Below are 27,339 nucleotides of genomic sequence, written 5' to 3' on the forward strand. Positions count from 1 at the left end.
CTTCACAAACGCCCCAACTTCCCTTGGAGGGAAATGGAAATAAATCAAAAAACGGACATTTACTCCGCTGTGATGTGGCCGGAGCGGGCGGCGAACTCAGCGGGGGTAACGCCCCATCGACTTGTCCACCTCTGCGACTGGTGGTAACAAGGGATTGACATCGCTTTGCACCAATGGGAATAGCGCAGCCCCTGAATCCTCTGTTGACAGCGGTGGGGGAGGGCTGGTCACGTGATTATTAGCCAAGCTATTAAACTGATAAAGACTGAGCACACCAGCGCATGGATGACGTAAGACGCTGTGCACGTAAGGGCAGATCCCGGTGTGGGAAGCCCATGCGTGACGTCAGGCGCGAGGGGGGTCTGTGCGACATCACCTGTGGGGATGCGCTCTCACTTAACTGCACCTTAATGTGCGTTTCTTATGATTTCAGAGGGACAACAACATTAATCACGGGTTTCATTACTGAATCCACTGTTGTGAGATGTAAAGTCACCTGTTATGTGTCCGGCTGGGACGTGTTGTTTTGGGGGCTATTGATCGATTAATCATCTATTTGATTGGGCATATCCCTTTTGATTTATTTGTGTGTAGAAATCAGCAACAGTGGATATTGATAAATTTCTGTAGGTTGGATGACTGAGTGAATCCCTTCCCACGTACTTCCTCATCCAGGTCATCCACTCTTGGTCTTCCTGGAATCATTCCTTGAAACTTCTGCAGACCCACTCCAATACGAGCACATCTTTTGCTCAGATAATAAATCGTAAGTACAGGTCGGAATCTGCTCATAATCCACCAACAGTGATCTGCCCAATGCGTTATAAAGCTATAGTATCGCATCCCTGCTCTTATATTGCTAACATTGCAGTTGTCATCCTTAATCAACTCAATTTGCAAGCAAACCTTTAGGGCCTCTTGCTCAAGGACTCACAAGCACTTATGCACATCTAATTTTTTCAAGTTTCTCCCATTTATTTTTTTTCTACGCCCAATTAGTTTTACCAAATGTACATGACATGCATACACTGTATTTCAACTGCTACTTTGCTGGCATTATTCAGGCCTATCAAAGTCCTTCTGCAGACTCCCGCTTTGCTCTAAACTACCTGTCCCGTACCTATCTTTGTATCAACTGCAATGTTCGTCACCAAGGTATCAATTCCGTCATCCATATCATTCAGATTTAACATGAAATGATGCGGTCTCAATACTGACCCCTACAGAACAGCATTTGTTACCGACAGCAAAACAGAATTGCCCACATTATTCTGACTCTTTCTCCCTTGTCAGTACAAGTTTCTTTCCTGTAATTCCATGAGCTGTGATCCTGTTAAGCAGCCTCACGTGCAGCACCTTAGAAACATAGAAAACCTGCGGTACGTTACAGGCCCTTTGGCTCACAAAGCGATGCCGAACATGTCCTTGCTCTAGAAATGCCAAGGGTTACCTACAGTTCTCTGTATTTCTAATCTCCGTGTACCTATCCAGGAGTCTCTTAAAAGACCCTATCATGTCCGCCCCTACCACCATTGCCGGCAGCCCATTCCAACCACTCACCACTCTCTATGTAAAAAAAACATACCCCTGACATCTCCTCCGTACCTACTTCCAAGCATCATCAAACTATGCCCTCTCATGCTAGCAATTTCAGCCCTGGGGAAAAAAGCCTCTAACTATCCACACGATCAATGTCTCTCATTTACTTGAACACCTCTATCAGGTCACCTCTCATTTTCCATCACTCCAAGGAGAAAAGACCGATTTCACTCAACCTATCCCTATCCAAACAACATCCTCGTAAATCTCCTCAGCACCCTTTCTATGGCTTCCACATCCTTCCTGTAGTTTGGCGACCAGAACTGAGCACAGTACTCCAAGTGGGGTCTGACCAAAGTCCGATATAGCTGCAACATTACATCTCGGCTTTTAAACTCAAGCCTGCGGATGATTAAGGCCAATGCACAGTATGGCTTCTTAACCACAGAGTCAACCTACATAGCAGCTTTGAGTGTCCTATGGACTCCGTCCCCAAGATCCCTCTGTTCCTCCACACTGCCAAGAGGCTTACCATTAATACTATATGCTATCATATTTGACCGAAGCAAATGAAACACATCACACTTCTTTGGGTTGAACTCCATTTGCCGCTTCTCAGCCCAGGTTTGCAGACTATCAATATCCCCCTGCAACCTAACCCAACATATGTGTCATCAGCAAATTTACTAACCCGTACCTCCACTTCCTCATCCAGGTCATTTATTAAAGTCACGAAGGGTAGGGGTCCCAGAACCGATCCCTGAGGCAGACCACTGGTCACCGACCTCCATGCAGAATATGACCAGTATACAACCACTCTTTGTCTTCTGTGAGCAAGCCAGTTCTGGATGCACAAAGCAATGTGCCCTTGGATCCCATGCCTCCTTACTTTCTCAATAAGCCTTGCATGGGGTACCTTGTTGAAGATCATCTGAAAATCCAAGCAAACAACATACACTGCCTCTGCTTTATCTATCTTTCCTGTTATTTCTGCAAAGTATTCCAAGAGATTTGTCAGTCAAGATTTCCTTGAAGGAATCCGGCTGACTTTGGCCTACTTCATCATGTTTCCCCAATTACAGTACCCAAAAAACACACTCTTAGTACACTCTAACATCTTCCTGACCACTAAGGTCAGACTAACTGTCCAATAATAATAACTGTCCAACAATAATAACTGTCCAATAATTTTCCTCTTAAATTGTGGAGTGACATTTGCAAATTTCTGGTCCACCAGAACCGTTCCAAAATCTAGTGATTTGTGATAGATCATTACTCATCACTTGAAGAGAAAACTAAGGGGGAACTTCTTCATTCAGAGGCGGGGAGAGTGTGCACCGAGCTGCTGAGCAAGTGGCAGGGACGATTGTAATCTTTAAGAGAAGTTTGCTTAGGTCACTGGATGAGAAGCATATGGAGGGCGATGGTCCAGGTGGAAATTGTTGGAACTCGGAAGATTAATGCTTTAGCACGGACTAGACTGGCCGAATGGCATTTTCCTGTGTTGTAGTGTTTTATGACTCTAATGCCTTCACAATCTCTTCAGCTACCTCTTTCTGAACTCTGCGGTGTCTTATCTATCTTCAGGCCTTTCAGCTTCAAAAACACCTTCTCTCCTTGGTAAAAGCATGTATCCTCACTTCTGCCCCAGGTACTGCTGAATGTTTGGCATTTATGTAATAAATTTAATGACACAACTGTAGTGGGTGACTTCAATCTGCAGGAGGATTGGGAAAGTCAGATTGGCGTGAGATCGCAAAAGAGGGGATGTATTGAATGCAAACGAAATGGCTTTTTAGAGCAGCTGATGGTTGAGCCTACTCGGGGAACTGCGATCTTTGATTGGGTGTTGTGTAATAACCCAGATCTTATTAGGCAGGTTAATGTAAAGGAACCATTAGAAGGCAGTGATCATAATATGATTGAAGTCCTGCTGCAATTTGTGAGGGAGAAGCACAGGTCACATGTGTAGTATCGCAATGGAATGAAAGTGAATTACAGAGGCGTGAGAGAGGTGATTCCCCAGGTGGATTGGAGGATGCTGGTGGAGATGACGTCAGAGCAGAAATGGCTGACGTTTCTGGGAATAGTTCATAATGAGCAGGATAGATATGTCCCACAGACGTAGTTCTCAAACAGCGGGGCTGGGCTATCGTGGCCGACAAAGGAAGTTAAGGACTGTATAAAAGCATATAAGGTAGCAAAAGTGAGTAGTAGGTTGGATAACTGGGTAGCTTTTAACATCCAACGACAGGCAAATTTAAAATAAAAGCTATAAGGCGAAAGGTGAAATATGACAGCAAACTATACAATAATATCAACCAGTTATAAAATATACGAAAGGGAGGCGAGAGTTGATATTGGACCACTGGACAATGATGCTCATGGGGTACAAATGGGGAAGAGATGGTAGATGAACTTGATAGATACTTTGCATCCGTCTTGTCTGTGGAAGACACCACCAGTGTGCCGGAGATCCATGAGTGTCAGGGAACAGGAGTGAGTGCCATTGCTATTACAAAGGAAAACGTTTGAGGCAAACACAGGTTCTTGAAGTGGATAAGTCACCTGGACCAGATGGACTACATCCCAGAGTCCTGAGAGAGGTTGCTGGAGAGATAACAGATGCATTGTTCATGACACGTCAAGAATCACTTGATTCTGGCATGGTCCCGGAGGACAGGAAGATTGCAAATGTCAATCCACTCTTTGAGAAGGGAGGAAGGCAAAGTAAAGCAAATTATAGTCCAGTTAGCCTAACCTCAGTGGCTGGGAAAGTGTGGAGTCATGATAACAGTTGAGGTTTTGGTGTACTAGGAGACTAATGATATAATGTCAAAGCCAGCTTGGTTCTATACAGGGAAATCTTGCCTGACAAGTCTGTTACAGATCTTCGAGGAAGTCATAAGCAGGATGGACAAACGAGAGGCAGTGGATATCATTTACTTGGATTTTCAGAAAGCTTCTGATAAGGTGTCACACATGAAACTGCTTAACAGGATAAAAGTCAGAAGTAATACTGGCATGGATAGAGGATTGGCTGACAGCCAAGAGGCAGCGAGTGGGAATAAAAGGGGCCTTTTCTGGTTGGCCAGCAGTGACTTGTGCTCTTCAGGGGTCAGTATTCGGACCGCTGCTTTTCACATTGTTTGTCAATGATTTGGATAATGGAACTGATGGCTTTGTGACAAGGTTTGTGGATGATACAAAGGTAGGTGGAGGCGATGGTAGTGCTGACGAAGCAATGCAATTGCAGCAGGACATAGACAAATTTGAAGAACGATCAAGAAAGTGGCAGATGGAATACAGTATTGGGAAAAGTACGGTAGTGCATTTCGGCAAAAGGAACAATAGTGAACTGTTATGTGATTGGGGTGAAGGTTCAAGCCACAGAAGTACAGAAGGAAGCGTGATGATGATGATGATGATGTCCTCGACTCAGGACTGACTCAGGGCAGCGTCGGGCATTTTCATGCCTTACTAGGCGCGAATCGGAAGGTTGTGTAGGGCGCTTCTCCTCACATAGACATTTCACAGTATTTTTCTTTATTTTATGAGATCGAATTGCGAGCTCAACACTCAACCGGGCACGGATGGAAAGCGTACTCGGGAGAGGCCCGACTATATTCGAACCCGGGGACCTCCGTTACGGAGTCCGGCGCTGACGTCACTACGCCACCAGGACCTTGGGCAAGACTCCCAGAAGATTAACTTCCGGGTTGAGTCTGTGGTAAAGAAGGCAAATACAATGCTGGCTTTATTTAAAGTGAAGTAGAATATATTAGCAAGGAGATAATGCTGATACTTTACAAGACACTACTCAGGCCGCACGTCAGAACATAAGAAATGGGAGCAGGAGTCGGCCATTGGCCCACTGAGTATGCCCCGCCATGCAATAAGATCATGGCTGATCTGTCAGGAAACTCAGGTCCATCTACCTGCCTTTTCCCTATAACCCTTCATTACCTTATTCTGCAAAAACCTATCTAACCGTATCTTAAATATACTTCGTGAGGAAACCTCAACTGCTTCCCTGGACAGAGAAGTCCACAGATTCACCATTCTGTGGGAAAAACAGTTTCCCCTCATCTCCGTCCTAAATCCTCTCTCCGGAGTCTTGAGGCAATGTCCCCGAGTTCTAGTCTCATCTACCAATGGAAACAACTTTCCTACTATCTTATCTATCCCTTTCAAAATTCTAGGTATTTCTATAAGATTCCCTTTCATTCTTCTGAACCCCAGAGAGAAAAGTCCCAGGTGACTCAATCTCTCCTCATAGGTTAACCCCCTCATCCCTGGAATCAAACTGGTTCACCTTCTCTGTATTGCCTCCAAAGCCAGTACTGTATATCCTTCCTCGTGTACGGAGACCAGAACTGCACACAATACTCCAGGTGCGGCCTCACCAGTACCCTGTATAGTGGCAGCATTACCTCCCTGCTCTTGAATTCAATCCCCCTACCAATGAAGGCTAACATTCCGTTAGTTAGAGTATGTGGGACTTCTATCTTAGAAAATGTGCGTTGTCATTGGAGAGAGTCCAGAGATCTTCAAGAAGACGATTTCGGGAATGAAGGGGTTTAGCATGAGAAGCGTTTCCCAGCTTTGGGCCTGTACTCCTGCACTGACTTATGTTTAGTAAATGTGGGTGGAGGGTATTCAGAAGCTGCAGAAGGCTGTAAATCTCGTCACCTCCATCTTGGGTACTAAACTACAAAGTATCCAGGACATCTTCAGGAAGCGGTATCACAGAAGGGCAGAGCCCATTATAAAGGACCTCCAGCACCCAGGACATGCCCTTTTCTCACTGTTACCATCAGGTAGGAGATACAGAAGCCTGAAGGCGCACACTCAGTGATTCAGGAATAGCTTCTTCCCCTCTGCCATCCAATTCCTGAATGGACTTTGAAAGCTTTGTTCACTCTTCAATATACAGTATTTCTGTTTTTACACATTTTAATAATCTATTCGTCACACATAATTGATTTACTTGTTGATTATTGTTTTAATTAATTAATTATTATTATTATCTATGTCAGAATATGTATTGAATTGAACTGCTGCTGCTGTCAACAAATTTCACGCGAAATGCCGGTGATAATAAACCTCATCATGAATCTTGAATCTCACTGAAACCCACCGAATGTGGAAAAGTCCAGATAGGGTGGATGAGGAGAGGACTTTTCCTATGGTGGGGGTAGCCATAACAGAGGGCACAGCCTGAAAGCGGAGGAGCAACCTTATAGAGCAGTTAAGGCGAGCAGTAAATCTGCGGAATTCTGTGACACAGATGGCGGGGCGGGGGGGCAAGTCTGTGGGTACATTTCAGGCAAAAGCTAATAGTTTACAGATCAGTCGAGGCATTACAGGATATGCCGAGGAGACAGGTGCATGGGGTTGAGTGAGAACCGGGATCAGCCATGATAGAACGGCGGAGCAGACTCGATAGGGCTGAGTGGCCTAATTCTGCTCCTATGTCTTATAGTATTATACTGCAAGTGTCTTACACAGTGAAGATTGACACAAAATACTTATTACATTCGGCCGCGATTTCTTTGCTCTATTACTAACACGCCAGCATCATCTTCCAGTGGTACAATATCAACTCTTCCCTCTCTTTTACTCTTTATATATCTGAACAACTTTTGATACCTGATATTATTGGCTCACTTACCTTAATTTTTCATCATGTCTCTCCTGTGTGTGTGAGTGTGAGTGTGTTTTTTTTTGTTGTCTCCTGTTGGTTATGTAAAAGATTTCCAATCCTCTCACTTCCCACTGTTTTCTTGCTATATTACGTGACCCTGCTTTTGCTTTTATCAAAAACAGGAGAAAATCTGTGGATGCTGGAAATCCAAGCAACACATACACAAAATGCTGGAGGAACCTGGGAGGCCAGGCAGCATATATGGGAAATAGTAAACAGTCGACGTTTCGGGCCGAGACCGTTCATCAGGACTGGGAACAAAAAAGATGAGACGTCAGAGGAAGCAATGTGGGGGTTGGAGGGGTGGAAGACGTGGTAGGTGATGGGTGAAACTGGGAGAGGGGGAGCAGTGAAGGAAAAATCTTCTTTGGATTTTATTTCCTTAACGATTCTCAAAAGATCATTGCTAATGCCTGCACATCACTTCAGCCACCTCTTTCAGATCTCTGGGGTGTACACTATTTGATCTAGGTGACCTATTTACCTTCAGACCATCTCTGTTTCCCAAAAGAACCTTCTCCCGTGTTACGTAACTTTACACATTCTGACCACTAACATCTGGGACTTTCATATTCCTGCCAGTGTCTTCGAGAGATAAGAGTGATGTACAAGACTTATTCAGTTCATCTGCCATCACCTTGCACCCACACCCCATTACTACCTCTCCAGCATCATTTTTCAGTGGTCCGATATCCACTTCAGCCTCTCTTTTACAATATATGTACCTGAAGAAAAATTTGGTATCCTCTTTAATATTGCAGGCTAGCTCATCTATGTATTCCATCTTTTCCTTCTTAATTATTTTAGTTGCATTCTGTTTGTTTTTAAAAGCTTCCCAATTCTCTAACTTCCTAATAATTTTTGCTCTGAGCCCTCTCCTTGGTTTTTACGTTCTCTTTGGTTTCTCTTTATCAGCCACGGTTTTGACACTTTACCTTTAGAATACTTCTTGCTCTTTGTGATGTGTATATACCCTGTGCCTCCCGAATTGCTTCCAGAAATTCCAGCCATTGCTGTTCTGTTTTCATCCCTGCCTGTGTTCTTTTCAAATCAATTTTGACCAATTCTTCTCTCTTGCTCTCTTTTAAAATCTTTTTATTAATTTTAAACAAACATAAATGAAAGATGAATACAAAGTGTTTGAGAGTACATAATTAATAGTTTAAATAGACATTCAGATATATAATAATAAAAATAGATAACCTCCCAAACTCATAACATTGATGAACAAAGAAATAAAAAGAAAAAAAAAAAGACCCCAGAAAAAAAAGAGAAAAAAAACACTAACCAACATGGGCCGTTGAATAATGTTAAGTACATATACAATAGTGCGAATAACTCCAAACCTCCATCCAAATAATTAAGGATAATATAAGTAAGATTTAGGAAAAGACAATTCAACTCATATGAAAATGTTTCATCATTTCCATCGAAATACGTCTTTATGTCATCATAGACGCACCTTCTGAATTCTTCAATTAAAACCAACTCTTTGAAGCTGTTAAAATCATCATTTACATGTTCAGATGTGCACCAGCGGTCAAAACACACAAATTTCTCATAAGCATATTCCGTATGTCTGGTTCATAGATTTCTTCAAATTTCTAAACTTTTGCCTGTCTGCTTCTGGGACCAACTCGTAAGGTTTGAGCACAGCCTGTTTCACTATGTCATAATGTGTGCTGCGTGACCATGTGGTTAAGGTGTTGAACTAGCGATCTGAAAGTCATGAGTTCGAGCCTCAGCCGAGGCAGCATGTGTGTCCTTGAGCAAAGCACTGAACCACACACAGCTCCTGCACATTTATAGCCCAGTGACGATGATTGGGGCAGCATAAATAAATAAATAATAAGCTGCTTCAGCAACTGTCAAAGCAGAATAGGCTTGCTAAGCCTTCCTCTTAATTACACATTGTAAGAGAATTTTCTTTCTGATTTTCTGCCTCTCCAGCCTGAAACTGCTTCCGCCTTTCCAGAGCCTCCATCTTTAATTTTTCTCACTTGTCCTGGAGCTCAAGCTCACGATGTTTACTTTCAGGAAACACCTCCAACTCCTCCACTTTAAACACACCCTCAGATACATAATGTTCAGCTATTATCCTCTGCATCTGTGCCCTCCTGATTGTGAATTTCACCTCAGCAAGTATTAACGTTTTAGCAATACTGAACAACTCAATCCTTCTGGTGTCCTCTAATGCCTGAGAGGTTCACACTTCCAGATATCTATCAACATCCATTGCTGCTGATTTTCCACACACAAATTAATCAAAAGGGATTTCCCCAATGAAATCCATATTAAATTAATCCTTAAATTTGTTCATATCCCAGATGCAGGCCCCATTTTGTTACAAACCGTAACACTTTAGAAACGAACCAGCAGCAACAGACTACTCCCAGTGGCCACACATATTAATTCCATGTCCCATTCCCATTCTGATATGTCTATCCATGGCCTCCTCTACTGTCAAAATTAATCCAAACTCAGGTTGGAGGAACAACACTTTATATACCGGCTGGGTAGCCTCCAACCTGATGGGATGAATACTGACTTCTAACTTCCATTAATGCCCCTCTTCCCCTTCTTACCCCATCACTGACATATTTAATTGTTTGCCTGTTTTCCATGTCTCTCTGGTGCTTCCCCTGCACCTTTCTTTCTCCCGAGGCCTCCTGTCCGATGATCCTTTCCCATCTCCAGCTCTGTATCACGTTCGCCCATCATCTTTCCAGCTCTTAGCTTCATCCCACCACCTCCGGTCTCCTATCATTTCGCATTTCACCCTCCCCACACTACTTTCAAATCTCTTAATATCTTTCCTTTCAGTTAGTCCTGATGAAGGGTCTCAGCCTTAAACGTCGACAGTTCTTCTCCTTATAGATACTGCCTGGCCTGTTGTGTTCCACCAGCATTTTCTGTGTGTTGTTTGAATTTCCAGCATCTGCAGATTTCCTCGTGAGTGTTATGTGTATAAATATAACTCCCAAACTATTGAGCTAGGGGGAAACAAGGCATGAAGTCTTGAGATGGGAAAGTATGAAAGTTCAGTTCAACCACAGCATAGGTGATGAGAGAGATATTTGTAATCCAGGATAAATGTTGAGAGAAGGCAATTATGTCGTATTCCACAGGTTCTATGGTGGTAAAATGAGACCAACAGTCGCTATAGATTTTATCTGTCATCCTTCCAAATCCACATACCAATTATCACCCGAAGTGACTTGTCCTGAGGGGTATCGTCTTCAAATGAATTACCAAACCACAGCCAGGCAAGGGTTAACACATCAGTGGTCTCCACAGGATATCCCAAATCAGATCCACTGCTATGGATCAAATGAGGTGACAACCACACATTTGAGTACGGTGAATCGATAATTAGCCCACCCTTGTGGGCAAAGGAAAGTTCCAAACAGTGACCCTTGGCCACTAGTTCCCTGGTTTCGATTCTTCCATTTATCCTCCTTCGTCTCCGTCTGACTCTGAGTGTTTGTGTCCTCGGTTAAAACTAAACAAGCTGCGAGCGACGTAAACAAGCTGCTTCAGACACATTTGCCTTCTTAATCTCTCTCTCTCTCTTAAAATGACAGTCCACAGCAAACAAAACCTAGGGATTCAAAACAATGGCCACTGCCCATTGTGAGCTGACAGGTGTGCCAGTAGGTGGGATGACTGAGTGAATCCTTTCCCACATTCTCAGCAGGTGAATGGCCTCTCTCTAGTGTGAACTCGCTGGTGTGCCAGCAGGGTAGAAGACTGAGTGAATCCCCTCCCACAGACTGAGCAGGTGAACGGCCTCTCCCCAGTGTGAACTCGCTGATGTGCCAGTAGGGTAGATGACTGAGTGAATCCTTTCCCACAGACTGAGCAGGTGAACGGCTTCTCCCCAGTGTGAACTCGCTGATGACTCTGTAGGGTGAATGAACGAGTGAATCCCTTCCCACAGACTGAGCAGGTGAAAGGCCTCTCCCCAGTGTGAACTCGTTGATGTGCCAGTAGGGTAGATGACTGAGTGAATCCCTTCCCACAGACTGAGCAGGTGAACGGCCTCTCCCCAGTGTGAACTCGCTGATGTACCAGTAGGGTAGATGACTGAGTGAATCCTTTCCCACAGACTGAGCAGGTGAATGGCCTCTCCCCAATGTGAACTCGCTGATGATTCCATAGGTTGGATAAATGAGTGAAGCTCTTCCCACAGACTAAGCAGGTGAATGGCCTCTCCCCAGTGTGAACTCGCTGGTGTCTCTGTAGGTTACCTAACTGGTTGAATCCCTTCTCACAGACTGAGCAGGTGAACGGCTTCTCCCCAGTGTGAACTCGCTGGTGACTCCGTAAGTCAGATGACCGAGTGAATCTCTTCCCACATTCTGAGCAGGTGAACGGCCTCTCCCCAGTGTGAACTCGCTGGTGTCCCTGTAGGGTGGATGACCGAGTGAATCCTTTCCCACATTCTGAGCAGGTGAATGGCTTCTCCCCTGTGTGAACTCGCTGATGTCTCTGTAGGCTGAATAAATTAGTGAATCTCTGCCCACAGACTGAGCAGTTGAACGGCCTCTCCCCAGTGTGAACTTGCTGATGGTTCCATAAGTTGGATAAATGAGTGAAGCTCTTCCCACATTCTGAGCAGGTGAACGGCTTCTCCCCAGTGTGAACTCGCTGATGTACCAGTAGGGTAGATGACTGACTGAATCCTTTCCCACAGACTGAGCAGTTGAACGGCTTCTCCCCAGAGTGATCTCGCTGATGTCTCTGTAGGTGAGATGACTGAGTGAATCCTTTCCCACAGACTGAGCAGGTGAATGGCTTCTCCCCAGTGTGAACTCGCTGATGTACCAGTAGGGTAGATAACCGAGTGAATCCCTTCCCACATTCTGAGCAGGTGAATGGCTTCTCCCCAGTGTGAACTCGCTGATGTGTCTGTAGGCTGAATAAATTAGTGAATCTCTGCCCACAGACTGAGCAGGTTAACAGTTTCTCCCCAGTGTGAACTCGCTGATGTCTCTGTAGGCTGGATAAATTAGTGAATCTCTTCCCACAGACTGAGCAGGTGAACGGCTTCTCCCCAGTGTGAACTTGCTGATGTTCCAGTAGGTGGGATGACTGAGTGAATCCCTTTCCACAGACTGAACAGGTGAATGGCTTCTCCCCAGTGTGAACTCGCTGGTGAGCCATTAGGTCAGATGACTGAGTGAATCCTTTCCCAGAATTTCAGCAGATGACCAGCCTCTGCCCGGTGTGGTGTGAACTGATTGGTGTGTTCACAGGTGAGAAGACTGTCTGAACCCCTTCTCACACACAGAACAGATGAATGGCCTTGCCCAGTGTGAACTTGCTGATGTACATTCAATTGTGATAACTGAGTGAATCAATTCCCACTGTCTGAGCAGGTGAACGGTCTTTCTCCTGTGTAAATTACAGGCGTGCCAGTTGGTCTAATGCCCGAGTGAATCCCTCCCCACAGTCTGAACAGGAAGGATGGTCAATTGGTTCCCTTGCTCCACTTTTTAAACATCTAGACAGAGACATCAAAACTGTTGTGCCATGCTTGAGCTTCCTGGAGACTAATTCCTTCTCATTTTTAACCTGTAAAAAGATTTACAAAATCCATCAGTGGGTTTAGGACAACATTTCAGTTGAGATTACTTGAGTTGTCAAGGTTTGATCTGGTATCACACTGTTACAGTGAGGTTCTACCCAAGCTGGACAGAGAAATTATTTCCTGACTGGGCAGAGTGCTGGTATCTGGAATGACCATCAATTCTCTGATGCTCTTCCTGTCTCTATAAGAATGGGGCATTTCTGCCGTCTCCAATCTGTGCCTTGGCTCAGTTTACTCTCTCCATTGGTATTATTCCCTCTTCCTGCTGAGCAGCATGGGTTCTTCGCCCCACAGTAACTGAAACACTCTCACACAAATAGTCTTTCTTGACGTTTATTGGAGTATTAAATATTGGAGTATAAATTTTGCTGGACCAAAACTATGCAGTCAGCTTTGACTTGCTATTTGCTATGCATGTACTGAGAATGAAATCTTAGGAATGTAGAAGACAAAGGTGTCTTAATGAGGGGTAGCTGTGAGATGTAGATTAGTTTGGTCAAGCTTTGAAGCTTGCTATTTTGCTAAGCATGAACCCAATTTAGTAGAATGAAACCTTAGGAATGTAAAAGACAAAGGTGTGTTAATGAGGGGTAGCTGAGAGATGAAGATTAGAACATGATTAAATCAATTGGTAGAAACAATGGTGGCAAGATGTACCTGTAGTACGTGTGATACGCAACTATAGATCGATTACATATGCTAATACAACTGGACAAGTACTATAAAAAATGCTGTGTCCGAGGATCGGGGGGGGGGGGGGGGGGGGAGGTGGTTGGGTGCAATCAGCGACTAGCTCAATGACTGTCTCAGCTTTGATTTGCAAATTAAAGTTTCTTCTTGAAGAATCTTCTGCGTCTCTTGGTCATTTGTGAGGCATGAAAAACCACAACACAATTGGCGTCATGAACAGGACCGGAAAGAGACCCGCGGAAAGGAAACGGCAGATTGGGGATGCTTCCCAGTCCTCCGGGACCCCACAAGGCTAACAGAATTAAGGGTGCACCCAAACAAATGGTAAGCGCTTTCTGCGACAATTTAGACTAAGAATTCTGTCGGTTTTGGGGAGGTCTTGGAGTCTCTGAAGTGTGGAACCACTGCCGCAGGAATCTGCCAGAATTGGGATTTAACAGAGGAGGCTTAAAGGATTGATCAAGAACACTGCAGTGAGGGTAAGTACAAATAATTTAAAAAGACGTTAAGAAAAAGTCCACGTGGTGTTGGTAAATCACTGTGGGTACCGCTTCGTACGAAACGAAGGGCTGAACGGGCAGGGAAAGGAAATTAGTTTTTATTAAGATGGTAGGGTTCTCCGGGAAAACACAGTTGACACAGTGCACGGCTCCAGTGCGGTTGAGAATAGGAAATAAAGAAATTGTTTTGCCGGTGCTAGTTTTTAAAGGAACTCCGATTAATTTGTTAGGCAGAGATGCCTTATTGAAATTGGAATTAAAATTAGAATGTACCAGAAATGGGCTGAATGTGGAAAGAGCAGTGGCTCAATTGATAGTGCAAGACGACAAGAAGGCTAATGTCTTTTGGATAGGAGACATCGCAGATCAGATTCAGGAAATCTGGGAAAAATGGAAAAAGGGCGTGCAGGCTATATTACCCAGGGCTGTCACGTCCAAATCGGAGCGACATTGTACAGTGATTTTTGACGAGACTCAGAACAGGGAGTTAGAGGAGAGATGGCACCTGGAGGCATGTACCCAACAGCACCTGGAAGGGGAGGCTGTGATAATTGGAAAGCAAGGGGCAGCTTTACAAGTTAAGTGGAACACCTTTTTAGAAAAATGGTACAGGATACCGGAGGCTGTGCCCCACATAACGTTGTTGGTAAACAAGGGATATCAGTCTAAAGACTTAGGACCCTTAGTTAAGAGTGCTGAAACCGTAACAGTGTGGAGGAAAATCATGCCCGAGGTGTGGGTATCAGAAGACAACAATTGCAGTAAAATAATGGTAAGTGTAGATATGGTAGGGACAGTGAGAGAGGTCGAAATAACTCCCCAACCACACCTGCCCTTGCTGGGAAAGGAAAGAGGCCAGCAGAAAGATAAAAGGTTAGATGAGCTGCCGTCTATTCTGTGGTCACAGCCTGACAAGGACGTAGGGAACAGCTCATCCGGTGGAAATAAGGCTGAAAAAAGGAGCAATTCCACACAGGAGACCACAATACCCACTAAGACCAGAAGCAGAAGAGGAAATAGCATCGACAGTGCAGGGATTGCTTAAATTAGGGGTGCTTAAAAGAACAAAGAGTCCATGTAATACCCCGTTGCTGCCGGTCTTAAAAGCAGATAAATCTAAGTGGAGATTGGTGCATGATTTGCGAGCGGTAAATGATGTGGTAGAGGAGTGGCCAGCGGTAGTCCCCAACCCACACACGCTTTTGACTAATGTCCTACCAGAAGCAAGTTACTTTTCAGTGATTGATTTGTGTTCGGCTTTCTTCAGCATTCCTCTAGCCCGGGGGTCGGCAACCTGCGGCTCCCGAGCCATTTGTGGCTCTTTCACCTCTGTGCTGCGGCTCCCTGTGGCTTTGGGAAATAATTGGTCAGTATTTAATTAAAATGTATTTTATGTTAGTTTGTTAGCTTTTGAAATGTAATTCTAAATTTGAAGATTATGGTGATCTTGTACAATCTAAGTGTGGCGACACATTTCCTGCCACATCCGAAACGGCTCACAATTAGCCAGCATTCCGGCGAAGGGAGATAGCCTACGGGGGTTTGTGAGTACGCGTCTTTTGCAGCATCTGCGTCCATGGGGGCTGGGTTGAGGGAGGCTTAAAAGCAAGGCTGTTTAGTTCGAATAAAGCTATCTTTGACTGCAGTTTACTGACACCGCTACAACGTGTTTTCATCGCTGGCTGTCCAGACGGAAGGTGCTGAAACGCTTTGTCGCGTGTCTGGAAGAAGTGAAAACTTTCCTGGGCAGCAAAGGGCTCACCTTTCCTGAGCTGGAACAGCCAGAGTGGCTGGAAAAGCTACACTTCATGGTAGACATGACAGCGCACCTGAACACGCTGAACACAGCTCTTCAGGGGTAAGGACGTACAGCCCTGCACATGTTGGAGGATGTTTTTGCATTCGAGCGCAAGTTGACAGTGCTTGCCAGAGATTTACAGAAAGGCACTTTGTCTCACTTCCCCAATTTGAGAGAGTTCAAACAAGGTCACGACATGATAATTTCGGAGTATTTACATTCTGCAATCATCGCAATGCAAACATCGTTTGGGAAACGCTTCTGTGAGTTCAGAGAGGAAAAAAAACACATTATCCTTCCCGGTCACTCCCTTAAGCATCGATCCTTCCCTACTGAATACGACTGCATTGGCAGGTGTGAGTCAACCTAATCTTGAGATGGAACTGGCCGACAAAGCCGACAAAGACATATGGGTGTCCAAGTTTAGACGCTTGACAGCAGACCTTGAAGATGTTGCCCGTCAGAAGGCCGTTCTTGCTCGGAAACACAAATGGAGTGATATTGAAAACCTTCCAAAACCGGACAAACTTGTGTTCGAAACATGGAATGCTATGCCCGACATTTATGTAAACATTAAAAAGTATGCGCTTTGAGTCCTGTCGATCTTTGGATCCACATATGTAAGTGAGCAGGTGTTCTCCAACATGAACTTTATTAAAAACAAACATCGCGCACGCCTCACAGATGACAGCTTGCGATCCTGTGTAAAGATGAAGGTGACGTCATACAGCCCTGATGTGCAGACGCTGTGCGCTGAGGTCCAGGAGCAGAAATCCCATTAACCAAGTATGATAAATATTTTAATTGCCTATTATTTTATGTATATTCATATTTTTTCATTGTTCAGTGAAATAGTCCTTTTATTTTTCAGGCTGACAGCTGGCTGATGTTATTTTTGGTTTGCTGCTGGCGGAAAATTTAAGTTCGGCGTTTTTCATAAATACAAGAAGGACTCAAATAGACATTGAGTATTTTACTTAAAAGTAACTTTCAACCCAAAGTCTTTTTTTCGGAGTTCAAAATGTTTTTGTTGCATGCAGAAATGTAATTTCGTTTTCTCTGCAGGAGTTCATCAATTTCATAAATGCAACACATTATAGTTTGATTATACATAGCATAAAGGCAAAAAAAACGTTGTATGCAGTGTTATTTCATTTTAAATGTCAAACGGGTTTTGCGGCTCCCAGTGTTTTCTTTTCTGTGGGAAACGGGTCCAAGTGGCTCTTTCAGTGGTAAAGGTTGCTGACCCCTGCTCTAGCCGACCAGTGTCAGTATCTGTTTGCATTTACGTACAGAGGTGCTCAGTATACCTATACCAGAATGCTGCAAGGATTTAAACATTCACCACACATTTTTAATCAGGTGTTGAAGGCAGACCTAGAGGGCATGCCATTGGAAAGTACATTGTTACAGTATGTGGATGACCTGTTGATTTGCTCCCACAGTAAGGAACAGTGTGAGCAGGACACTATAACTCTGTTAGAGAAGCTAGCGCACGGAGGACATAAAGTATCCAAAAAGAAACTGCAATTTTGCACGCAGCAAGTGGAGTACCTAGGCAGGGTAATATCCAAGGGAGTGAAGGCAATAGCACTAGATCAGATTGAGGCAATAACTAAGGCCCCCAAACCCGAGACTGTAGGGCAGATGATGACGATTTTGGGAATGGCAGGGTACAGCTCAGATTGGATAGGAGAATAGGCTGAGATTGTGGCACCTTTGGAAAAGATAATGAAAGAAGCAGGACATACAAATTTGAAGAATGGCTTACAGTGGAATGGAGAGGCGGAGATAGCTTTCAATACTATTCAGCTGGAATTGCAGTCAGCACCAGCATTAGCTTTGCCTGACTACGAGAAGGTTTTTCATTTGTATGTATCCAACGGACAGGAGGGTTATGTCACAGAGGTTTTAACACAAGAGACAGGCACAGGATGAGTCTAGATGAGGTGGCTCAGGGGTATCCACCCTGTTATCAGGGATTGGCCGTGCTGTACTATGCATATGAAAAGGCGTAATCTTTAACCCTGGGCTATCCTGTGACTCTGCACACACACCACAAAGTAGCAGAATTGTTGGAAAGAGGGAAATTTGTGCTAACGCCAGCCAGGATAGCAGCGTATCAGATGCTATTGACATTTCCTGACATATCTATACAGAGATGCACTACCAGTAATATAGCCAATTTTGTCCCTTTGGACTATGATGGAGAACCCCATGATTGTGTAGGGAAGACGATAGCATTTGCCAAATTGAGAGCAGATTTACAGTCAGAACCTCTAGAGGATGCAGATAAAAAGGTTCTGTTAGTAGATGGCTCTTATTATAGGGATTATGATGGAAATCATGCAGGTTTCTCAGTAGTACAGCATGATCAGTCGAGCTATAAGATTATTAGGATGGAGTCCTGTCCCCAACCATGTTCCGACCAACTAGCGGAAATCAAAGCCCTGACAGTTGCGTGTGAAATGATGGAAGGTGAGAAAGTAGACATCTATACTGATTCGGCATATGCTCATGGAGTTTGCCATTTGTTCGGGGCAGTGTGGAAGCAGAGAGGTTTTAAAAAAAGTAGCGGAGATCCCATACAACATTGTCAGCAAATTCTAGACTTAATAAAAGCTATAATGAAACCTAAAGCATTGGCTATAGTAAAATGCCAGGCACATAAAAAGGGAAATGATGTAATTACAAAGGGAAATCAAGCTGCGGACGAGGCAGCCAGAAAGGCGTCTGGATGTACATCTGCTGTCATTGCCTCCCAGGTAAGCCTAACTCCAGAACCTGAGGTAGAGGACCTAATTGAAATACAAGGTAAGGCAACTTTGGCAGAACAGACAATGTGGAGACGGAAGTGGGGCCAAGCAGAACCCAGAAGGCTTGTGGAGCACGGAAGACGGTTTGTTGCTAGTGCCCACCCCTCTACTGACGATTCTGATTTCAGAAGCACATGGGATTGACCATTGTGCATGGGGGGAAGTGATAAAGAAAATAAAGGATGGTTTTTGGTCACCTTATTTACAGGCTTCAGTGGACTTTGTCTTGTCACAGTGCGAGGTATGCGCACAGAATAATGTTCAGAAGGGAATTACAACCCCAATAGGTCACATTCCTATACCTGAGGGACCATTTAAACATCTAGTGATCGATTACGTAGATATGGTAAAGACAGTGAGAGGGAAAAGATACATGCTGGTAGTAATCGATCGATTTAGCAGATGGGTGGAGGCGGTACCTTCAAGAGATCAAGGGGCAAATACAGTGGTAAAATTTCTGACAAATGAAGCGATCCCAAGATTTGGAATACCTACAGAAGTTAGCTCAGACAATGGTTCAGCTTTTATTAAGAAAGTGGTCAAATTGGTACTACAGGCGCTGAGGATAAAGCAAAGATTTGGATGTGTATACCACCCTCAGTCGCAGGGCATGGTAGAGAGAATTAATGGAACCCTGAAAGCCAAACTAAATAAAATTTGTGCAGACACTAAACTTAACTGGGTTGATGCTTTACCGTTAGCATTGATGTGTTACCGCATGCAAACTAATCGAATGACATGCCTGACACCGCATGAGGTGCTCACTGACAAGCTATCATACCTGTGATAGGGGTAAGCAAAAATGTTGAATGGATAAACTATATATACTATAATCAGCAGAGATTCATCAACTACACCGATGATGCACTGGAGGCCTTAGGGCAACAGCTAGATGCAACTAGCAGGATGGCGTGGCAAAACAGACAGGTACTGGATTGGCATTTGGCATAAAAAGGGGGTGTGTGTGTAATGTTTGGAGAAGAATGCTGCACTTTCATACCGAACAATACTAGCCCAGAAGGGTCTTTCACCAGAGCAATGAATAAATTAAAGAATCTGCGGTCGGAGGTCAAACAGAATGCAGGATTTGGACATCAGTTCTTTGGTTGGTTGGAAAGTAGACTCGCAGCATGGGGAGCATGGCTGACTAAAATTGCAATAACTGTCAGTATTATATTGTTGAGCTGTGCGCTTGTGCTGTGCTGTTTTCTTCCTTGTCTCAAATCTCTTGTAGTGCGTGCTGCAACCAAACAATTTCCGATGCTCGTGGCAATTACTGAAGCAAGCTTAGTGGAGAAAGAAACACTGAAAATGTATTGTTACAGCCTACAACACCTGCAGGATGAACAAGAGCAAAACAACAGTGGGGGAGTAGATTGTAAGGGCTTCTGAGTCTTTTTCCCTGTCTCAGGTACAGAGGGACAGGTTTTTGGCTCAGCGGCCCAGGGTAGCAGGGAGAGAATACTTTGAGGTCTTGGTGCAGAAAATTATAGTTTACCCGAGATTTGGGAATAAATGCTTGAGTTTATTGAGGCTTTTGTGCGGGGACTCTTAGTCTTCTTTCCCTGTGTGAAACCCTCTGGGTCTCAAAGGGGGGATATATTGGAGTATTGGAGTATAAAAATATTATGGAGTATAAAACTTGTATATTTTGCTGTGTACCTAGTCAGTTTGCTATGCACGTACTCAATTTAGTAAAATGAAGTCTTAGGAATGTAGAAGACAATGGTGTGTTAATGAGAGGTAGCTAAAGAAATGTAGATTAGAACATTGCTCAGTTCTGAGTTTATTATTTGCTGTGCATGTACTCAATTTGGTAGGGGACTGAAGTCTTAGGAATGTAGAAGACAATGGTATGTTAATGAGAGGTAGCTAAGAGATGTAGATCAGAACATGATTAAGCCAATTTATAGGAACAATAGGGACATGATGTACGTGTAATACACAACTATAGATCGATTATATATGCTAATACAACTGGACAAATACTATAAAAAATGCTGTGTCCAGAGATCGGTGGGCAATCAGCGACTAGCTCAATGACTGTCTCAGCCTTGATTATCAAATTAAATTTTAACCCTTCTTGAAGAATCTTCTGCATCTCCTGGTCATTTGTAAGGCAAGAGAAACCACAACATAATTACCCCACAGATAGTAAGGGATAAAATTGGTCCTCTTGAAGATCAGAGTTGTCGGCTATTTATGGAACCAAAAGAAATGGGGGAGATCTTAAATGTTTTTTTACTAAGGAAACTTGCATGGAGTTAATGGAAATAAGGCAAACAATTCGTGAGGTCATGGAACCTTTTCAGATAGAAGAGGAGCTTGCTATCTTGAGGCAAGTCAGAGTAGATAAATCTCCAGGACCTGACAAGGTATTTTCTTGGACTTTGAAGGAGTGCAGAGAAGGTTTATGAGGATGTTGACAGGACTTGAGAACTGAGTTACAGAGAAAGGTTGAACAGGTTAAGACTTTATTGCTTGGAGCATAGAAGAATGAGCGGAGACTTCATAGAGGTATATAAAATTATGATGGGTATAGATAGAGTGAATGCAAGCAGGCTTTATCCACTGAGGCTAGGGGATACCAGAGGACGTGGGTTAAGGGTGAAGGACAATAAGTTTAAAGGGAACATTGGGAGGGCTTCTTCACAACTGGTTCTGACAGAGGCATAACTGGTTCTACTGGGCATATTCAGTCTCACTCCCAACCAGTGTTTGAGTAAATGAGACTCACCAAACTTTCTCCTGACTGAATCACTGGAATCTCCAAGTCAGATGGGTTCTCTACAGTTGATGCTCTCAGTCTTCGGGCTGGTTCACTTGTTGCTGTTCCCTCGTCTTCAGTCGTGGTTTGCTTCCAGTTGCGGTTTTTCTTCCAATAAATCTCTCACCACAGGTCTAACTTTAACCAGAGAGATAATGAAGCACATTAACAATAAAAAGGAGAACCAAACATTTCTGCTTAATGTCACTCTGAACAACACTCACTGACAGTTAAACACTGAAGGCAGATTTAATGATCTCTGTGAACCATCTTTTATTGTCCCTCACATGTCACAGAACGATATGGGATAAGAAGGAGCCATCATTCAATCATGGTAAGACATACGACACAGGAACAGAATCAGGTGATTCAATCCATCTGGTCTGCCCACCATTCAACCACGGCTGATTTTTATTCCAACACCATATTCCTGTCTTCCTCCTGTAACCCTGAAGCTATTTAGCAATCATGAATATATTAATCTCTGTCATAAATATACCCAAATGGCAGCCTCAACCAACCTCTGCGGCAAAAAATTCCACAGATCAGACATCTTTTAGCCAAAAATTGTTTCTCATCTCTGTTTTAAAGAGAAGTATCTTTATTCTGAGACTGTGGTGTCAGATCACAGACTCTGTCTAATGGAAACCTCCCCTCCCTTTCCAGTGTATACAGGCTTTTCAGCATTCGATAGGTTTACTTAACCATACATCCCTCCACCGTCCCTCTGAACTCCATTGCGCACAGGCCCAGACCCATCAAATGCTCCTCATACATAAAGCCAATCATTCCTGAGATTGTTCATGTAAACCTCATTAGCAACAACTGTACTGAACACATTTCCAGCAATAACAGACAAAATGGTACCAGATAATTGACAGGGAAAAGTTGTGCTTTCTTTACTGATGTACTATCACAGGACGAGTCATTTCCATTTCCAGGTTAAATCAGGTCTATTTCAGGAAATACCAATCAGTCCTGGGTGAATGTAATAAAAAGAAACTGGAATTACCAAAAACACACAGCGGGTAAGGAACAGCTGTGGGATCTACAATTCAGGTTGATAACGTTTCATCAGAATGACTTCAAACATTTTCAGATTTTAGTGCAGATCTCCAGCAACTTGAAATTCTGCTTGATTTCCACCGATTTTACTCGGATCAAAAACTGATATCCCAGGACCCAACCTCACAGAGTCACACAGCTGAATCTGCCACTCACCGACCCTGAGAGTCTCTTGAACTCGAGTCCCGTGCTTAGTGACGATTCCTGGGGTTACACCCATTGCTACTTGTCATCTATGTCAATAATTTGGTTGAGAAAGTACAGGGTATGGGTAGAGAGTTTGCAGCAAGTTCAAACAATTACTTTTTTTGAAAGACAGTCAGTATAAACACTCCCCTCTCTTTCCCTCTCCCCACTCAGAACTGACCAATAGCGACTTCAGAAGATGCAAGAGTAACCACTGTGAGGGAATGGGAGTGGTTTCAAAGGGCTGGCCTGCTGGAAGCACATTACCAGACCTGGAGTGATTGTAACTGGGTCTGTCAGAGGCATAACTGGTTCTTCAGGGCACATTCTCCAACTCCAACTATTTCCTACATTCCTTTGTACAGGTATGTAATGTCAATGTGTGTTATGTGGTAAACACTTGTGAGAAGGGATACTCTGTGGAAATCACTGTCGGTAATACTTTGTGTGTTGGATCTGGATTGGGAGTACCTTGCAGAATCTACCTGTGTGTCAACCCCTACCTGGGTGGTCATTCCCTTTGCAGACAGTACTCCTGTGATAAGCTACTTTTAGTGATAATTCGTATGTGGATTTAGAACGACGACGGATAAGACCTACGGCGACTGTTTTCCTGTTTTACCACTGTGGAATTTATGGAATTCAACGTAATTGCCTTCTCCCGACATTCACCTTCGATTACCAATATCTCTCTCTCGTCATTAATTCTGTGTATGAACTGAACTTTCATACTTCACCATCTCAAGACTTAAAGCTTGGTATTCCCTGAGCTCATTGGTTTGGGAGTTATATTTACACTTATGTGTACTCGTAACACCTTTAAGTTTTGGTTATTATGCTTAATTTGTTATATAATAAGTAGATACAAATAAAGACAGTGGTTTTAACATCAAAGAAGGTAAAAGGGTTAACACTTTGTTAAACAATAGCAGCCTGTTTTTCTGACAGAAACTGCTGATGATCAACAGATGTACTAAGCCATGCTGAGCCATATTTCTTCTTGAGGGTAGCTAGCTAGGGCTTCAGGATGAATATCTCCTTGTGCAATCATGTGTGGAGATAGGACAGCGTCAGTTTGTTTTCTGTGTATAAGCCATTATGACTGTTTTGTAATTTGTCTTTAGGGGCTGTCATGCAGTAAGTAGCTTTGGCTCCAGCCTGTCTTGGGTGGGGAGTATCTGGATGGATATATCTGGGGTGTAAGGGGAATTGTTGGTCAGTTAGTGAATTGAGTGGGAACAGACATCGACTGTTCCTGTTTGAGCGAGTAACTGAGTAAGCCCCGGTTACTTGGAATAAACGGTTTGTACTTATATAGTCTCTAAGTGACTTTCTCCGGATTCGATTTCCACAGATTGGGAGTGGTTTTAAAGGGCTGGGCTGCTGGAAGCACTGTACCAGACCTGCAGTGATTGCAATTGGGTCTGACAGAGGCATAACTGGTTCTTCTGGGCACATTCAGTTTCACTCCCGCCATCTCCTACCTTCCCTTGTACAGGTATGTGATGTCTAAAGGACCAGTGTTTGAGTGAATGAGACTCACCAAACTTTCTCCTGACTGAATCACTGAGTCAGATGGGTCCTCTCCAGTTGATGCTCTCAGTCCTCGGGCTGGTTCATTTGTTGCTGTTCCCTCATCTTCAGTCGTGGTTTGCTTCCAGTTGCGGTTTTTCTTCCAATAAACCTCGCACCGCAGGTCTAACTTTAACCAGAGAGACAATGAAGCACATTAACAATAAAAAGTAGATCCAAACATGTCTGCTTAATGTTACTAAGAACAAATCTCACTGAAATTTAAACATTGAAGGCAATACAGTAATGATCTCAGTGAACAATCGGTTATTGTCCCTCACATGACACAAAACGATATGGGATCAGAAGGAGGCATCATTCAGTTATGGTAAGACATAAGGAACAGAATTAGGTGATTTGATCCATCCCATCTGCTCCACCACTCAACCATGGTTGATTTTTATTCCAACACCATATTCTTGCCTTCCTCCTGTAACCCTGTAGCTACTTAGCAATCTTGAATATATTAATCTCCGTCATAAATATACCCAAATGGCAGCCTCAGGCAAACTCTGTGGCAACAAATTCTACACTTCAGACACCTTTTGGCAAAAAAAGTTACTCAAATGAATTTTAACGGGAAGCATCTTTATTCTGAGACTGTGCTGTCAGATCACAGATTCTCTGTCTAATGGAAACATCCTCTCCGTGTCCACTGTTTCCAGACTTTTCAGCATTCGGTAGGTTTACTTAACCATACATCCCCCACCATCGCCACCGTCCCTCTGAACTCCACCCCCACCATCCCTCTGAACTCCAGGTCCAGAAACATCAAATGCTCCGCATACATAAAGCCGATCACTCCTGAGATTATTCATGTGAACCTCGTTAGCAACAACTGTACTGAACACATTTCCAGGAATAACAGACAAAATGGTACCAGGATAATTGACAGGGAAAAGTTGTGCTTCCTTTACTGATCTACTATCACAGATGAGTGATTTCCATTTCCAGGTTAAATCAGGTCCATTTCAGGAAATATAAACCAGTCCAGGGTGAATGTAATAAAAGAATAAAAGAACGTAATAAATAGAAGCTGGAATTACCAGAAACGCTCAACAAATAAGGAACAGCTGCGGGGAGAGGAACAAACTTTACAATTCAGGTTAATGACGTTTTGTCAGAATGATTTCAAACATTTAGTTTTTAGTGCAGATCTCCAGCAACTTGAGATTCTGCTTGATTTTCACCGAATGACAGACTGGTGACAGTGAGGGGTGGGGGAATTTCCAAAGACAGTTTGAACGCCAGACTCACGGGTCTAATCCTACTGTAAACACGAAAAAGCCGTTCCGGAGACGTCAGAACACACCAGAGCTACTGAATTAATGATACATACTACTGTATAAAAAATTCAAAAATCACAAAGTTAGAAGAAACAACAAGAACTTTGTCATATATACTTTGACCCTCACCAAATTTTTATCAACACACCATAGAAAGATTCCCATCCGGACACCTCACGCTCTGCATGGTAACTGCTCCGCCTGTGACTGTGAGAAACGGCAGCGACCTTTGGATACAGATCAGCACATCACAGAAACCATTCTCCCCCCGAGACTTCCCAGTCCCTCAGTAAAGCAGGCAGTGAAATCAAAGATCCCCAGAACCTGGGACGTTCTCCTTTCTCACCCACCCCAGTCCGGGAGAAGACACAACAGCCATAAAGCTCCAGGACAAACGCGAGGAGCCTCAGGAAGCGAGACGAGTTCGGGGAAGTTAATGGAGCTCAGTGGCCAAAATCACACCACGTGATCTGGCATCACAAAGCGGAGGGCGGGGCGAATCTGCGGCACACAGCCTCACGTGACCTGTCGGCCGGACTTCCATTTCAATTCTGAGGAAACAGACAGCCTGGGCTCCTGGTTTGGATCGTTCAATGCAGATTAAGTGGAGTCGACACATTTCTGACGAGCCTAGATAGCTGGAAAATAGATGATTAACTGGCCCTCAGTTCGGGGCTCACGGCCAACATCGGATCTCCCCGCTCGGGATCGGTCTCAATACACACCGATGGGAAAGTGATATCTTCGGCCCGCAGACAGTGATCCCGACGGAAGAGACGAAAGTCTTTCCCGAACACACCACCGACCCACTTCAGCTCTGAGCGGAGAGGATAACACCGTCCACCCGGAGACTGTGAACATGCGCGAACAGATTGTTACATCATCGGGAGGCGGGGCCTCGGAAACAGACGCGCAGATGCTGCCCATCTGCGGTTAAATGGGAGTGGCAAACGGGATGACGTGTCGGGATTGGTGACACCTCCCGCCCCCACCCCCACCCCCAGGCAGAGACTCCAACTACTCATTAGTCTGTGGAAAGAAGCAAACTTGCCGCTCACATCACCTCTCACCTTAAATGTATTAGACATTTCAACCCCCAGGAAAAATATATCGTCTGTCCACTCTATCTATTCCTCTCGTAATCTTATAAACGTCCATCCACTCTCACCCCAGCCTGCGCCGCTCTGGAGAAAACAACACAAGTTTGTCCAAACTCTCGTTATAGCTCATGCCCTCTAATCCAGGCAGTGTCCTGGTAAACCTCTTCTGCGCCCTGTCCAAAGCCCCGACATCCTTCCGAGAATGGGAGCGACCAGAACTGTATGAAACACTCCAGATGTGGTCTAACTAGTTCTATAAAACTGTGTTACGAGCTGTAACGTTTTAGAAACGAACCAGCAGCAATAGAGTTCACACTGGAGTCTGGTTTTGATGTTAAAGCCATTGTCTTTAGTAGTATCGACTTATAATATAGTAACAACGAAATAAAGGAAAGTTACCAGTGTAATGTGTAAATATGTGTAAATATAATTCCCAGACTATCGAACGTGAGGGAACAAAGCATTGAGTCTTGAGATGGTAAAGTAGGAAAGTTCAGTAATACACGGAATAAATGATGGGAGAGAGATATTTGTAATCCAGGGTGAAACGTAGAGAAAAGGCCGTTACTTCAAAATAACCGTCGACGAAGTTCTTATCCGTTGAATCCGTCCACAGACGAGTTATCAGCGAAAGTGACCTGTCAGAGGAATACCGTCTTCCAGGGGTTACCACACAACATACCCAGGCAAGGGTTAACACAAGATATTCCAAAACCCACT

The 27,339-nt window shown here is 44.0% G+C and overlaps 1 pseudogene; it reads right to left on the reverse strand.

Annotated features, from left to right (window-relative positions):
- Nucleotides 1-26,379, reverse strand: part of LOC132389868 (zinc finger protein 850-like) — a 63,424-nt pseudogene extending 37,045 nt beyond the window's left edge.
- Between the last annotated feature and the right edge of the window lie 960 nt (nt 26,380-27,339).

Source organism: Hypanus sabinus, unplaced genomic scaffold (assembly GCF_030144855.1).
Source record: "Hypanus sabinus isolate sHypSab1 unplaced genomic scaffold, sHypSab1.hap1 scaffold_688, whole genome shotgun sequence".
In the NCBI taxonomy this organism is placed as follows: Eukaryota; Metazoa; Chordata; class Chondrichthyes; order Myliobatiformes; family Dasyatidae; genus Hypanus; species Hypanus sabinus.